This window comes from Acanthopagrus latus, chromosome 10 (assembly GCF_904848185.1).
Source record: "Acanthopagrus latus isolate v.2019 chromosome 10, fAcaLat1.1, whole genome shotgun sequence".
NCBI classification, from domain to species: Eukaryota; Metazoa; Chordata; class Actinopteri; order Spariformes; family Sparidae; genus Acanthopagrus; species Acanthopagrus latus.
The window spans coordinates 6,971,334-6,987,470 of NC_051048.1; the positions used below are offsets into that span (position 1 = coordinate 6,971,334).

Genomic DNA, 16,137 nt, shown 5'->3' on the forward strand with positions numbered 1-16,137 from the left:
ACCTGGATACCGCCTGGATACGCAGATATTGGTCAAGTTCATGGTCAGTCGCTGTCCTGTGATCAGGCTGGTTTACCCCACGGGAAGAGACCGGAGAGACAGAGTGCAGGTCTCCAACGCAGGACCGAGGAAGCACATTTATGTGTAAAATTGGTGGAGTTACCCTTTAAAATCATGCTCCAGGTGCTACTAGTGGACGTTGCTTACCTGTGTTTTTTTTTTTTGTAATAGAGCCATGATGTTTCACTCAGCGGTGATCAGGACGCTTGGAGCCCCTGCAGGTGAAGCTAAAGGCGGCCTGTGGCGCCCTCAAGCGTCCGGAACCAGAACTGCAAATCCTTCACCTGTAAAACCAAAAAAAAAAAAAGCAGAAAAAAAAAATAAAATAAAATAAAATAAAGTGATGGATGCAGCAGTCCAGAAATAGCACACACACACACACACACACACACACACACACACACACACACACACACACTGTGCGTCAAAGTCCAGTTCCGGCTGTGTGACGCGTCCTGCAGCTTCTCGCGGTCAAACTGTTGGAGATCTGTGATATTTTTATTTCTCAGACCCTCGGCTGTTTCCTCTCTCCCACTTCAACACAGCGTAATGTGTACAAGTGCTTTATGTAAAGCACCCAGGGGTGATGATTGGGTGGGCTTTTAGGGGATCTTCATCATGTTTACTTCACATTCCTCTACGTTCAAATGTCAATATCAGAGTTTACAGCTTGTCGTCACCGTCGTCATTTCGTCCCTACGGAGGTGTTTATGCTCCCTGGTAAAAACTCAAATATTCCTAAGGGACTTCTGCATAGTATTCTTTTGCAGGGGAAACAAGCCAGAAACGCCTTTTTCTTCTATTATTCTCCCAACAAACTACACAACAACAACAACAACAACAAAAAAAGTGCTCCTCCCGACTAAAAGATCTTTTTTTTTTCTTTTTTTTTCAGTGACATAACATGATTTGGTGTGTGAGTGAGTGTGTGTCAGAGTCTGTGAGGGGGGGGGGACACACACACACACACACACACACACCAAAGACAGTGTCTCTGCTGTGACTGTGTATCACTTCAGATGCTCAGACAGAATTAAAAATGCGCTCCTCCGCCCTGTCACCAGCGTGCTGTGCGCATTTCTCCTTGACGAGCGCGCCTTCCCACAGCATGGTGCTCGGACTCAGAGGCTCGGCACTGTCTTCATGCATTACCGTGTAGAAAGAAAAGAGAGGGAAAAAAAAGAAAGAAAAGAAAGAAAACTCTCTCGGACGCCTAATTAAGACAAAGCAAGACCACACGCGGCGGCGCGCAGCACCTGTTCCCAACCCCTTCACCGCAGAGAAGGTGAGTTCTTTTCTTTTTTTTGATGGATTGTGCGTAAAAAGGCAAAAATTGGGATAGAAAGAGAAGAAGAAGAAGAAGAAAATCAATCGACTCCATGAGGTGGAGATTGCAGCGGGGAGTTCCTGGAGAGTTTGGCACATGCACGGCTGGCTGCACATCACAGAATCTGTATTAATATGTTGTGTGTGTGTGTGTGTGTGTGTGTGTGTGTGTGTTTTATTTCTTCTTCTTCTTCTTTCTTTTTCTGTTCTCAAGTTCAAAAGCGCGTCGGCGTTTTGTTGTTTAACGTAGTTTCCGGTCAGCGGGGGGCGTCTGCGGTAAACAATGCCGTGATTCATCCATAATGTGACATTTCAACGCGCTGCCAATTAATCAATTAGCGATAATCGTCTGGGGGGAGGAGGGGAGGAGGGGAGGGAGGTACGGCTGTGTCGCGCCTGGAGCTGGTGATGTCACTCCGCCAGAGCCAAAAACAGTGGGCAGGTTTCATAATGGGAGAAGTTTTCAGCCTCCAGGAAGGTTTTTTTTTTTCTTTTCTGTCTTCATTGTTTCAGGCTGGCGCCGGAGACGCAGAGGTGTAGGTGTTTTCATCCAAATCTAATTAGCGGCGGCAGCCACAGGTTCTGTCAGGAGGGGAGCTGCTGTTGTTCTGCTCCTGTGTGGACTGACAGCTGGGCTTTTATTTCCTCCTTGCGTTCGGATGTCTAGGAAACACCTGAGCGCTTTTGTCCAGAGGAGACAAAAGCCTTTTTTTTTATTTTTTCATAATGCTGTGCACACAGGAGCAGAAGTTCAGTCCCCCTGCCTCCCTCCTGCAGACCACAAGTCAGATCTCCAAAGCAGATTCTAATGTGGTTTCACTGCATCACCAGCAGCAGCAGCAGCAGCAGCCAGAACAGTGCTCAATCAACCACTCAGACTTTTTTTTTTTTTTCCCAGCATGCCAGTGTCTTGATCTCCCTGTCTCCCCTCTGAGGGCAAAGTAGAATGTAATCTCACACCATTGGACTGTTACATAACTTTTTAAAAAACGCTGAAGTGCCATCCTGCCCGCGTGGGAGTGGATGTGATGTTCCCACTTCCTCGCTGTTGTTTTGCTCGTTAATTTTTTTTTTTTTTTTTTTTCTGAGGAGGAGCACATTATACTGTAAGTGGCGTTCTGTGACTTCACATGGCTGCAGGACTGATTGCTTTAAATAAACAAAAAAAACAAAAAACAAAAACAGTCCTGGCTGGTGATTGCGTAGCCTACCTACATGAAGTCTGTGATTGCTGAATGTGGAATGACATGTTAATTTTGACCAAATGTGTGTATTTCTGTGCTGTGTGTGTGTGTGTGTGTAAGGGGGGGGGGGGGGGTAATGCATTCTGCCCCTGTGTTGTGTAGGAGGGAGTGTGATCGCAGTGTGCCCGAGCATGACGCTCGGAGCTGTTGGACAGAGTTCAGTCCTTTTGCTGAGCAGTCTGTCCTCTGTGCTGGAAGTGGTGCGCAGACAGACAGCGTTACAGTAAACCTGACTCATGTAGATGGCAGGCTTCCCCCATCACCACCACCACCATCACCACCATCATCACTGAATTGTGTCATCGTCACGCAACCAGGGGGGAACAAAAAAAAAAAAAACAAAAAAAACCCCCCCCCGAGTTCAATTCCTGAAGGCGAATGTCCACCATTTTGAAGAATCCGGGCAGCTGCGGGTGTGAAATGACGCTTCTGTTATTGTGTCAGTTGGAGTAAAACACACTGGAAGAAGATCACCGCGCCTCCTGACCAGAGATTCAGTAGTTTCTAAGGGCAACAACGTTACATAATCTCATTATCGAAAAACGGCTTTGTGGCGCTGAACTCACATTAACACGGGGGGGGGGGGTTACACTTAGTTTCTTCCTCATTATCGGGACTTTCTCTCGACAGTTTCTCTCTAAAAACAAAGTGTCTGGTGAATAACTCCGTCAGCGTTACACAACCTGGCACAGGTGGGGAGCCGAACTCTCTGGCGCGCCCATGTTCATTTGAAAAAATTCCCTCTGGGATGATAGATAAATCCAAGTTCCCCTGGAGAGTTCCCCTCTGGTTTGCCGTGAATGTATCGCAACTTTCTGCGTGCTGGTGCCCTTTTTGTTTTTTCGTCGCCCCTGCCCCTCAAACATCCGGAGTCCGCCCCTGTAATCTGGTACGATATGAAAAACTGAGGAGTTGTACATCATGGAGTTTTAAAGGACAAGTTCTCACAAAAATTAAAATCCAGTCATTATCCGCTGAACAACGTTTCGATGGACAGTCAGGGGAAGTTTCACAGCCCGCAAAACATTTCTGGAGCTTTAGAGGAAAACGACGTCGCGGCATCCTCCTGAACAGCTGAAGTAGATGGGGACCTGTTGCAAAACATAAAAGAAACACCTGGAAGAAGACTTAAAATGGTTCCATACAGTCTCCTGAAGGCCCGGGTATTAAAATTGATTTGAAAAAACATCATTTACACCCTTTTCAACGCTAAAATCTCCGCTGCCATTGCTAAGCTAAACCGTTAGCGTAGCGTCTTTTCAGATCAATCAACACTGTTTCACTGCGAAGCTCCAGAAATGTTTTGTTGACTGAGAAACTTCCCACGACATTCCATCGGCATGGGAGTGATTAGATAATGACTGAATGTTCATGTTTTGGGTGAACTGTCCCTTTAAACACTTCATCTATATCGGGGATGTTGTTTTCCTTCCTTAAAGTAAAATTGCTGGAAGACAGTTATGTAATCTGGTATGATATTATTAATTTAAAGGTTGTTGAGGTGCTAGAGTTGGTAGATACTCGCTCATTATACATTTTTAAGGAAAGACCATACAAAGGAAAAACTCTTTGTGAATCACAGACAAGCAATTTTGAGTCAGAAACTTTAAGATAACACTTTATATTAGTAGCGCTGTAGCATATTGGCTCTTTATTAGTCATGATAAAGCACTCGCACAGGTTTTACCGATGAATCACTGACGAGCGAGACCTCACTTTAGAGTGTAGAACGTATTCTGAGTTAGAGAGACTTGATCTGGACACTGTTAACACTCATAGTTTTGTGTTTTGTTACATAAAATTGAATCTTTTTATGAAGCATTATTAAGGGAAAACCACTGTCCTGTTGTGAAGCAACCTACCTCATGAGAACCATGATGAGCCAAAGTCGTAGTTGTAGTTGGAGAATATGCTAATAATGGCTAATAAAGCAACTAGGTAATAGTTAATATGTGTACCATAATATAACATTTTAGTTGAAAATTTTCTAAGATTATCAACAGAATGTGAATAAACAACAGTTTTGACATCATGATGTCTGCAGAAAAATCTACTGAAGCTAGCATGCTAACCAGCTAGCCCCAGCCCGCCATGGGCCAAAGTCCCCCCAACACTCCCATTGTTCCCTCCCAGCCTGAACCGCTAGCTGCACGGCTAACTGAGCTAACACTCAGTAGCAGTTAGCGGAAACTGCAGTGACATGCTGACCTGAAGATTGACAGGTGGGCTCCTTTTAAGTTGCAAATTTATATTTAGTTGTGTACCAAGTGGAGCTTGTTATGTCAGTGTCAGTCCTTCATTTACATCCTCGTGCATTTCAACATTAACTTGGATCAACATTGTTGCCTTTGCTTTTACAGTCACTGCTCCTAAGATGCTCTGTATGACTTTTTTTTAACTAATTCAAAGTTAGAGACTAGAGGAGACAATGTCCAGGATGGTAAGTGACCTAAAAAACAACAACAACAAAAAAAAACTAAAGCCTTGTGCCTCCTTCATATCCTACTGCTAACTCACACTTCCACCCCACAACCACCTCCTTAGACAGTAAATGTGAAAATACCAGTGCAGATAAGACGTGATATCACCGCTACAGTTAAATGAGAAGCGCTTGCTCCCAGCCACAGATAGCCCAATTTTTCAACACAGCGTATTGGAGGCACAACAGCCATGATGTGGTGATAATGGAGTGATACAATGTGGAGGTTACCCTCTAGCTGATAGCATATTTTAGATGTGCTTCGGTTGATACGCTCTGATTTTTTTTTTCTTTTCTTTTTTTTTTTTTTATTACAGCACCAGCTCACTGTCTTTTCTAGTTTCCATAGCACCACTTTCGGGTCCTCTAACCGACAGAGGAAAGTGTGTCTATACTGTAAAAAAAAAAAAAAAAAAAAATCACTTGAAGCACTTTGGCTTATTTTCATACTTTTCTTAGTGAGGTCTGGTGGATGAATGCTCCATGTGTGACATCGAGCTGAGGTGTCTCGAGTGGAGCGACATTTATTCAGGATCAAACCTTTTCTCCTCAACAGAAAAACCTCAAGGATGTGTCAGAAATGCGACTGCTGTCAGATATCAGTTTCCTTCTGACAAAAAAAAAAAAAGGCCTTGAGAAAGGTTCAGACGCAGGCAGGAGCTGATGATAGAGCGGCGCTTGAAAGGGTTTTTGGCCGCTTCAGTGAGTACAGTATTAATTCAGTCTTTTGTCCTCTTGTGGTCACTCTAACACAATGTGAAAATGGAGGATGAAAGTGATCCCTCATTGTCGTCGTCAGGGCTCTCGCTCGGAAGATTCACACGAGGGAGTAGAGAAGCCTCTCGGAGACGCTGAGAATGAAATAACGTCCGAATGGTGGGCGTTTAGAAAGGATGGACCAAAGTCCCGCAGGAGAAATGAGGGTTTTTAATGTCCAGTATTCTGTCTAAACTCACTGTCTTGCCATGTGATATCACCAGCAATCTCACGATTTCAGAGAAATTAAGTGCTTAATGCCAAAAAAAATAACAAACCCGGTCTCCGAAATCAGCCTTGGACCCACTTTTTTTGTAAAATATCTACTTAAAAGCCCCCCCCCACCCAAAAAAAAACTTTACAAAGCTTTTGTTCGAGAGCCATTACTCACGCTCACTTATCGCAAAACCTCTGACATTATCTAACAGTCCTCTACAAAAATAACATTTTGCGCAAGGTGCAACTCGTGTCAATGCGTCGTTAGTCACTCTGTGAATCACGCAGGCATCCGGAGGTCAAAACAAATCAGAAAAAAGGGCGGGATGTGCGACGTCAGGGGAGCCTTGTGAGGTGCAACAAATCCTATCATCCCCCCCACGAATGTTGTTAAATTATCATGCTTTAACTCAAGCCTCAGGAAATATTAAAATTTCTCTGCCCCTCGATGAGTTATTTCTTGAAAAATCGAATGTTTCCAAGAAGTCGAGGCCTTCTGTTTTCATTAAAAGCGAGTGTGAAAGCTCTGACAGCATGCTGATATCACTCTAGCTGTTTGGTGTTTCGAGAGGTGACAGCAAGAAATGACAGCATCTTGGAGAAAGTTGTTGTTTTAGCTTTTTTTTTTTTTCCACAAGTGAGACAAGTGAATAGATTGGAACACGGGACCGTTGCTCTGGCGAGTTCTCCCGTCTTGTTGTGAGGAGGAAATTTTTTTTTTTCAGAGCTCGACGCGAGAGATCGGCTGACCCGCTCAGATGGATGAATGTGGCGAACGCCAGCCAAGCACAGCCTTCACAAGAAAAAAAACAACAAAAAACTCAGAAGCATGGTGAGAAAAAAAACAAGAGTGATGAATATTCATGAGCCATTGATCAGCTGAAATGATCAACAATTGAAACTTTATTCAGTCACCGATCACTGCGCGACTGTTACGCAACCATATTGCACAATGTCGGGTGTTTCACTTGGCGGCTGGGACTGTGTGAATGAGCCGAGAGTGATTGATTGACAGCTTCTTCTCTCCCTCCGGTTTCACCTTTTTTAAAATGTTTTTATTACACCACGGAGTTTGGTGATGCCACAGTGAAACCACGAGTGATTGAAAGCACCTGTGTGGATATTTCAGGGCCTTAAAGGTCCGGTGTGTAGGATTCAGGGGGATCTATTGGCAGATATAACAATCAGAATTGTGTTTTCATCGGTGTGTAATCACCTGACAGAATTGTTTTTGTAACCACAGAATGAGACTTTCTTATCTACAGAGGTTGAGGATCCTCAGCCATATAGTCCGCCATGTTTCTAAGGCAGCCCAGAATCTAGAGTGGGCGTATTCGGGTGTATTAGGGTGACTAAACCCTGCATAATGGACCTTTAGAGACCTTGACCAATCAGCTATTATCAATCACCCCACTAATGAAAAGCAGGGTTGTCCGAAGCAACGATGTTTCTCAAGTTTTCGTGTTAAAGGAGCTATTTGTTAGAAAAGTAGATTTTTGAGGTTCATTACCCAACTCATCAAAAACTGATGCTTTGGGATTATATGACGGGTCGGCCGCCACCCCAAAATATCATTATTTGACTAACCCTGACCATTAATAGGACATTGACTTCTGGGAAGTCGATATGGCTAACGTAATAGCTACCATGTCTCTGTTAACACATCCGGCAGTTAAAGAGTTGAGGTTGTGTTTCTGGTTGGAAAAACAGAATCTGGACTCTCTTTTAGCTCTGTTTTTGGTCTCCACCAACTCCTGAAAAACCTATTTAGCTCTTAACCTGCTAAATTCTCCACAGCATTTGCTAGCTCCATCTTTGTTTGCCTGTTGTTCAGTGCTGAGCAGGTATCTTACAGTGGACCCCGGTGCTTTATGCAAGCGTCAGACTGACCTGTTATTATTGCAGTGACAATGAATATTGGTGACATAGCCTTTGTTTGAGCTGATAGACCATATTCACATGGCAGCCATTTTACTCTTTAACACAGAGAATCTGACAAATCATTATCGTCTGACCACTTCGGGACTGACAAGCAATCAAAAGCATGATGGATATCGAGAATCTATGTGATAACAGTTAGCTAATGTTAGCCTTTATCCGCTTCCAAGCTAACGTTTCCATTTGATCACATCCAGTGTGTTTCACATTAAGGCTTGAATAAATGTGTCCAGGATGTGTTTTTATATTTTAGAATTAATTAATTTTGTTTAATGGCAACGTTAGCAAATTTAGAAATGTGCTTGAAATGACACAGTCGTGTCTACAGAGATATATATTTAATTTTTTTCCAAGGTTGGTGGGGTCATGTCCCCCCCCCCCCACAGATTCTTGGGATTAAAACGAATATGTTCATCTATTCAAATCAATTACAACACACTGATGATCTTATATGTGATAGTGTATTTATTTGCCAGAAAACGTAAGGACTAATGTTGTGATAATGATTCTGACCGTATCGCCCACCACTAACTGCAGGCCTCAAACTCAATTTACTCGTTTTGTTTGGGTCCCTCGTGGCTCCTCATTTGCTCCAGAGCTTCCTCTAATTAAAACACGCGCACTCGAGGATCATTGGAGGTCGAGTTAGCACAAGACAGGCTCGTGTCACACTGCGGGGAAAAAAAAACAAACGAGGAAAGACCATTCATGGAGAAATTAATGACAACGATGTGATGACATCATGATGGATACTGTAACCCTCTATGTGTTTTACACACAGGAGCACACACACACACACACACACACACACACACACACACCTTCGGTCTGACAGAACTATTTGTGATAATGCCCCTTCTGAATCACCTCGCCAGTTAACCGATATGCTTCTAAAATTATGAATATTCACAGTTATGCTAACAGTCCTTCTCCTCTCCTACAGTCCCAGTGTTACTTCTGACTCATACTAATGCCTTTTGTGCGACTTCGTCACACAAACACACACACAGTGAGACGCAGCTCTCTCTTCCTGGTCCGCTTGGCCTTGAGTGCCCATCGCCACGGCGCTTTTTGCGGCAGGCATCAAAACGGACACCTGTCATCAGTCAGCAGGCCCCTGTGCCCACTGATGCCCCCCGTGGATACTTATAGCCCACTGCAATTATGTTGTTCCATTAGTCATCCTACGCACGCGGTGATGGGTTGCTGGCTATACTTAGCCACCGTCATGGTCACTCTTGTGCAAATGAGAGATTTTTACAGTCTGATGCTTGTCGTCTGCGTCAAACACGATGAATAGAGATGAGGAATAAGTGCTCGCTTGGTGTTTTGACAAAGTTGGCAGTTTGTTTGTAAGGAAACAACCACCGCCGGTGATGTGTGATCGACTGTTATCTGTTATGTAAGACAGCTGAAAAGATTTTTCTGCCCTTTTTCTCATACTTTTGATTTTTAGAGGTAAATGCATTCTCTGGCTGTCCGAGAGTTCAGTAGCAGTTAGCTGTTAGCAGTTAGCTGTTAGCTGTTGCTGTAACTTAAATATGTTTTACATTTCAGACACAAGATAAAGCATATTGATAAACCAGCTTTAGAGGCGTTGGTAGGCAAATCCTTTAAACTCTAGTGGAAGTGGAGTGGATTGCGCCAAGCTAGCTTTTTCCCCTCTGCTTCCAGTTTTTATGCTAAGCTAAGCTAAGCTTAGCTAAGCTAATGGCCTCCTGTTCTAAGTGCTAAACTCAGAGCGGGATCAGTCTTCTCATGTGGCTCTCAGAAAAGAAAAGAAAAGACATTTCTCAGAAGTACCCAAAATTATTCCCTAAAGCAAGATTATTGTTTAAATTCTGTTTGACTTTAATTGTTCTTTAAATGCATTGTAAAATTTAGAATATGGACAAATAAATATTCAGAACATGTTCAGATACGTGTTATGTGGTATATATAAAACAACGTACGTGTTGATATAATGAATCTTTACCTGTAAGCTTCATATTGGAAAAACAGTGAAGTAGCTTTTTCCTAAAATATCACATAAGAAATCAACTTTATTGATTTTGAAGAATGTTGTTATTCTCCTTCTTGCCGAGGACAAACACTGATAATACACATGGACCATCTGTTACATGTGAGGCCACAGCTAGGAGACATTCATGAAACCAGTTGTATCTCAATCAAGACGACGATAAACACCGTACACAGTGAAATAGGTTTAAGCGACTTCATATCATTAATTTTAACTTCTTTTCTTCAACAGTGTCGCCAAACTTGCATTTCATTTCATTACAATTATAGTGTAAAAAATAATAAATCAAACGCAGAATCAGTTTTTATACAGGGATAGAGATTGTGGGGAAATTTGATAGGAACAAACACAAGATAGACTGTTTATACGCGTTTCAAAGGTGTAGTTTAACTGTGTATGTACTTGCCCTTATCTTTATGAAAGAAATAGATGGAAGAGACTTTACAAATACCTAAAATCATTCAGGAAAAGAGGAAACACTGTCAGTCTTTCAGGAAAATGCTGAAAATAAAGTCATCACAGTCACAATAATATCAGTCCTTGGGTCTTTAACTCTTAAACATGTCGTGAAATCTTTTGCAAAAAGACTGTCGGAAAATGTTTACTGAAATCGGACCGAAAGTTGTTGGGAGAGTTGCGCTTGTAAAAGTGCTGAGCGAGTGATTAATTTTCTTTTCAACGCAAAGTGCAATTAGCGTCAACGTCAGCCAAACCGATCCTGCAGTATGTGGGACGCTGTCATTGTGTTTGACTAAAGCCGTAACAGAACAAGTGAATTGAGTTGAGAGTGCCAGACAGCCGCTACTTTAACAGACTGCGTGCAGAAAAGAGGCTAACAAAACACAGTTTGAACAGCCAGAGCTGCCCAGGAGAGGCGGCAAGACTTTGGCTGTCTGTGGTGAGCGATTGTAAAACACAAAGACTGGCACATTTTTCACCGTAGCTGGAGACTCTCCAAACCCACGACTGTGAAACGCTGCTCAGCTTGTTGGGATGCACCTGTCCAACTGGAAAAAAAAGCACAAGCATGTACCCAAGTTATGTAACTATTCATTTTGAAAACCAAGTTGCCTGTTACGGACTCCGGCTCCGACTTTGTGCATTCACGGACACTTGCACCGCGAAAGTTTGAACCAAGAATGAACGTTGACATTCTCTGGGTTCCATTCTTTACTTCTCTCTTACCACAGTGCTTTGCTTATGCTCTGGTTAGGTTTAGGCACGTAAAACACTTGGTTAGGGTCAGGAAAACAAAAACACCCTTTCATGTCGGCACAAACATGGATGAAAATGTCCCGAAATCTCGTTTGAAACACTCGATTATGTGGCCACAAACACGGCTCGAGACGGCCCGAGGTGTCGCTAAAAACACCCGGTTGTGTCGCCAAAACCACAGCTGGAAAATGTCCCCACATCTCATTGAATACACTTGGATCTGTCGGCACAAGCATGGCTGGAAATGTCCTGAGGTCTCATTAAAAACACCCGACAGGATAAACTTTATTGTCCCCGTGGACGCTTAACGGTGATCGGATGGAGCGCGGGTGTGCGAGAGCTTCAAAACTACTCTGAAAAAACACAAAACAACAGAGTCAGAATAGTGAGAAAACATGACAATCTGTAAGGGAATCACTGGAGTTGCTAAAAAAACTAACCCACACTGGCTGGTTATGTGCTGCCTGCTTGTCAAAAAAAAAAAATCTCCAGATGGAAGATGGAAAAACAAAACGTATGTAGGATGCGACAGTGAGTGAAAAGTGCACGACACCGCTGTCTGTTTTCAGTATCACCGCCGCCACGTGTTTGGCTGGCTGGAGGTTACGTTAGTGGTGAAGGACGCTGTGCTGCGCCTCGGATGATGATGTTGATGATGATGATGATGATGAAGCAGAGGCTGGAGATGGAGGTCTGTAAAGCGTGGAGGGGGCGGGAGACGATGTGGGGGATTGAGTTTCCTCCTCCTCCTCCTCCTCCCTCCCTCTGCTGTCTCGGGAGCCCTCGTAACTCTCTGGACTTATTTTGTTACATCTTCCCTCTGTGGATAACTGGGAGAAATGTGACAAGATGATTTACCGCCGAGATATTCGAACACATCGATCATAAGCACAGGCGCCACGTTGCGCCGCGGTGGTGATCGGGGAGACGAGGCAGAGATACTAATTACTTCTTCATCTGTGTCCTCAAGGGACCAGAAATCTCTATCAGAGGGCTGCGAGATGTGCTGAGTGCAAAGGGCGGCGTTTCTTTCCTGCGCTCTTTCGCTCTTACTATCTCTGTCATTATGTCTTCAGCCACCTACACAAGATGCTTTACTGAATACAAGTTCATGCGCTTGTGGAGGCTGCTGACATTCATTCTGGGAGATGGAGGCAATCACTAGTCGACTAACTGTTCACTAACAGCCGTCGTTTTCAAAGACTGATCAGTGAGGAACGGTTAGGTTCACATTTTATGATTTTATGAACTTTTTTAATGACTCTGGCATCCAAGATTGAATAGGCTGCTGCCAAAAGCTACAATAAATGATGGTGAGAAATCAAACTTTCCAACAAATGCGTAAACATGGATGGAGGATTGGTTGTTTCTCGCATTAAAACAATTGCAACTCTGATGTTGGAGTTTTCTAGAAAGCTGTAACGACAGAGAAAGACACTGCAATGATTTCTTCAATTGTCTGCTGGGAAATCAAACATAAAACTCATGGTGCGCTTTGAAGATGGGCTGTTTATGTTGGTGGCCGGTTGCCTTTTTCAGCACACCTTAGCAAAAACATGCGGTGTGTTCACCAGCGCTCGGAAAATGCTCCCTCACCACCTTGAAGAGGCACCATGTCGGAACCCTGCTGGAGACAAAACAGCACAGACCAGCACCAAAACACAACATCTGCTGGTCTGTGCCCGTTTATCCAGCAGAGAATTGTCCAGCTGTTGAGTTCATACACCAAATCAATAAAAGGAACAACCTAAACTAACATCAAATGGTTCCATGCAGCTTGAACAGCATAATCCAAGCCTTCCTGAAGCCGTTAGGGATCCATAATGATTTGAAAAGACGATATTTACACCCTTGATTGATGCACAGTCAAGCTCATTCACCCACCTCATGCACGGGTTCTTGCTAGCACATTTAGCTTAGCAGCTACAGTGTAGGTCTAGACTTAAATCAATCTGGGATCTTTTCGGGCTTCTGAGCTGTGAAGCTCCAGAAATGCTTTGGGGAAACATTTCATCGGCGTGACAGCGAATAGACAGTGACAGAATTTTCCTTTTGGAGTGAACCTGCGGCACATGTAGCACCAAGTTCAACATAATTTCGTTCCTGACGCGTTTTGTGGCCTTTTCTGAGCACTTTACGAAGAGCTATTAAATGAGTTTAACCTAGTGCAACCGAAAGGTCACAAACTCAAACACAACCGATCGCATTCATCACCTTTCAGAACCACGTGAGACTGCTTTTCCAACCTTTTCTATGCACTTTCCAGACACTAGGCCGACGGTGGCTCAGACCAGGCCGGAAGGCGGCACAGCGTGCTCAGACATGGTTGAGATCATTCGTCTCTTGGGGGCGCCACTGTGCTTCTCTGTAACCTGGATGGAGGGGGGCACTGGTCTGGAGGTGGGAGACATCTGGACGCCATGACGAAGTCCATCTGACAGCGGGCTGAGCTGCTCACTGTAGCTGACAGCCCTCTCCTTTTTTCAGATTAAGAGGGAACATGTGCACGTGTCTGACGAACAGCTGCGGCGATGTTTCCCGCATCAGTCTTCTACTTTTATTCTGAAGCCCCTGAAAACACCAGCAGGAGAGTGGATTTCAACACTGATACCTTACAGCACCTGTTGTTTTCCCTTTTTCTCTCCCTCAAAAAAACAAAAACCCGTCAGTGTTTGAGTCACTCCATCACTCCCGTCATCGCTCGCTCAAGCCAGCGAGTCGGTCCGTCCTTCTGTCCGGTTTTTGCATCTCTGCTCAGATTTTGTTCCCGAGCGCCTCATCGCTTCTCTCAAGGTGTAAACTAGTCGTGTTTTTCTCCCTCTCGCAAACAATTGCACAGCAAAATCTAATTTCCAACATATCCATCAACAGACTGCCGATCTGCGGCGGCGAAGTGCTCTGTTGAGTTTCCCAAACGATGTTTTTTTTTCCGAACCCTCCATGGAATCCCACTCAGCACTTCTCCCTGCCCTGACTCTCTCTCTCTCTCTTCGTCTACTTTCTCGAGCGAGTTCGGAGCATCAGACTTCTGCTGCTGCTGCCCTCAGGTGCAGAAAACCACCTTGTTAGATATACAGTGTGCGTCTCCTTCGCTTATTACACTTTCCAGTCTGAACCGCAGCGCTTCAGGCCTGCTGAAGTCGAGGTTTCCTCACCAGCAGCTTTAATTTTTCAGTCCCAGCTTTTTTTTCTCATCTCCACCCTTTTCATCATTTTTATCTTTTATCTTTCTCTTCTGTTTTTTTCTCTCTCTCTCTCTCTCTGTGTCTCTCTCTTTCTCTGAGGGAATTACATAAGTCTTTCTGTGTGTGTGTGTGTGTGTGTGTGTGTGTGTGTGTGTGTGTGTGTGTGTGTGTGTGTGGGCAGCGTTGCATTTTATGTAAGGCGGACCTGGAAATGGCTAGCGAAACACTAGAGGTCTTGCTCTCTGTCTTTTTTTTCTCCTTTCTCTGCCTTTCACTCTCTACTTGTCTTGTAGCCTTGTGTGGTTGGGTCATCGGACCGCCGATCTGCGTGGTGGTTGGCTCGAATCATGCGAGGGGGGCTGTGACTCTGGCGGCCCACACGGAGTCACACTCGCAGCCTCTGTTTTTTTTTAAAGCGCACCTTGAGATAAGAAAAATAAATAAATATTTCGCTCCTAATTTGAAGATGGCGACGCTTGTTGACTCGTAGTGCTCGTGTGAAGTGTGTCTGTTTTGAAGTGGAGAATGTCTGAAGTGCGTCTCTGCTGGAATAAAGGGTCCGGCTTTAGTCACTCGCGACTGACAGTTGCCTGAGTCCTGCCGCCTTTATAGCTGCTGCTGCTACACCTGTCAGACTTTATATTCCAGCAAGACGCAGTTGCTATCAATCAAATTAAGGCTGACAGATTTACAACTTGCGTTTGACTCTTCTAAATCACTCAGCAGTAAAACAAAAGCGGGCTGCTCATTTTGATTTTGTTGCTTTGAGCATATTTCATCACCTGGAGCTAGCTAAAGCTAACCAGACCTCACTCCAGCTTACATTTAGCATACTTAAGTGTTTTGAGCTGACTAATTTTAAAACAAAACATATAAAGGGCTCTCAAATATGAATACATTACCACGGCTATGTTCAGAGACTGAGGCTAAAGTGAAATGTTGCCCACCAATACAGCTGTAGACACAATGAAAGTTTGTTTCATGGACGAGCTAGCTAGCACTAATATCAGCTTATATTACAGGTGTATAAATCAAAATGTAACTGAATTTCGTTTGTGTTAACACAAACTGTGAATGGTTTCTTAGAACATAAACATGCTTTACAGTACGCTAGAACTGGCTAATGTTAGCATGTTTTTAGGTAGAGCTGCTTAAACGTACCCAAACCAGCAAAAGAGCGGGAAAATATCTGCTATCCTTCTTCCGACTGGACCTGTAGGATTGGCTGCTGCTAGCAAGGCCACTACTGGAGCTATGCAGTACGCTAGTCAGCCGGGCATGCAAACATCTGCAGCTAACGTTAGACTAAGGTTGTGTCCGACCTGCAATAAAGCGGACTGTATAAGTTTGCCATTTTGTAGAGCCGCCCGCATGTATAGTGAGATCTGTCAGATCATACATAGTTGACCCAATGCATTGTGTACTGTACCCAAGCATTGAAAACCATCATGCACTGCACTGGAGTGGTGTCCACAAGTGCTTGAACTGTAAAGGGACAGTCCACCCCAATTCATATTTTTGCTCTCACCAATAGTACTATTTATCCATCTCGACTGTTTGGAGCGAGTTGCCAAGTCTTGGAGATACCAGTCATAGAGAGTCCGCCCTCTCTCTTGATTACACTGGCACTCTCAAAAGTGAAAAACTCAACAACTATGTCCTTTTCCAGAAGTCATGAAGCAGTGACTCAAGATTATC

The 16,137-nt window shown here is 44.0% G+C and overlaps 1 protein-coding gene across 1 annotated transcript in view; it reads left to right on the forward strand.

The window, feature by feature from the left end:
- The first annotated feature begins 1,035 nt into the window (after positions 1-1,035).
- si:ch211-168d1.3 (ras and Rab interactor 2) overlaps positions 1,036-16,137 on the forward strand; it is a 41,873-nt gene continuing 26,771 nt past the window's right edge. The window contains exon 1 of the mRNA XM_037112962.1: positions 1,036-1,345. The gene's annotated coding sequence lies outside the window, so the exon portion shown is untranslated. The remainder of the gene's footprint in view (positions 1,346-16,137) is intronic.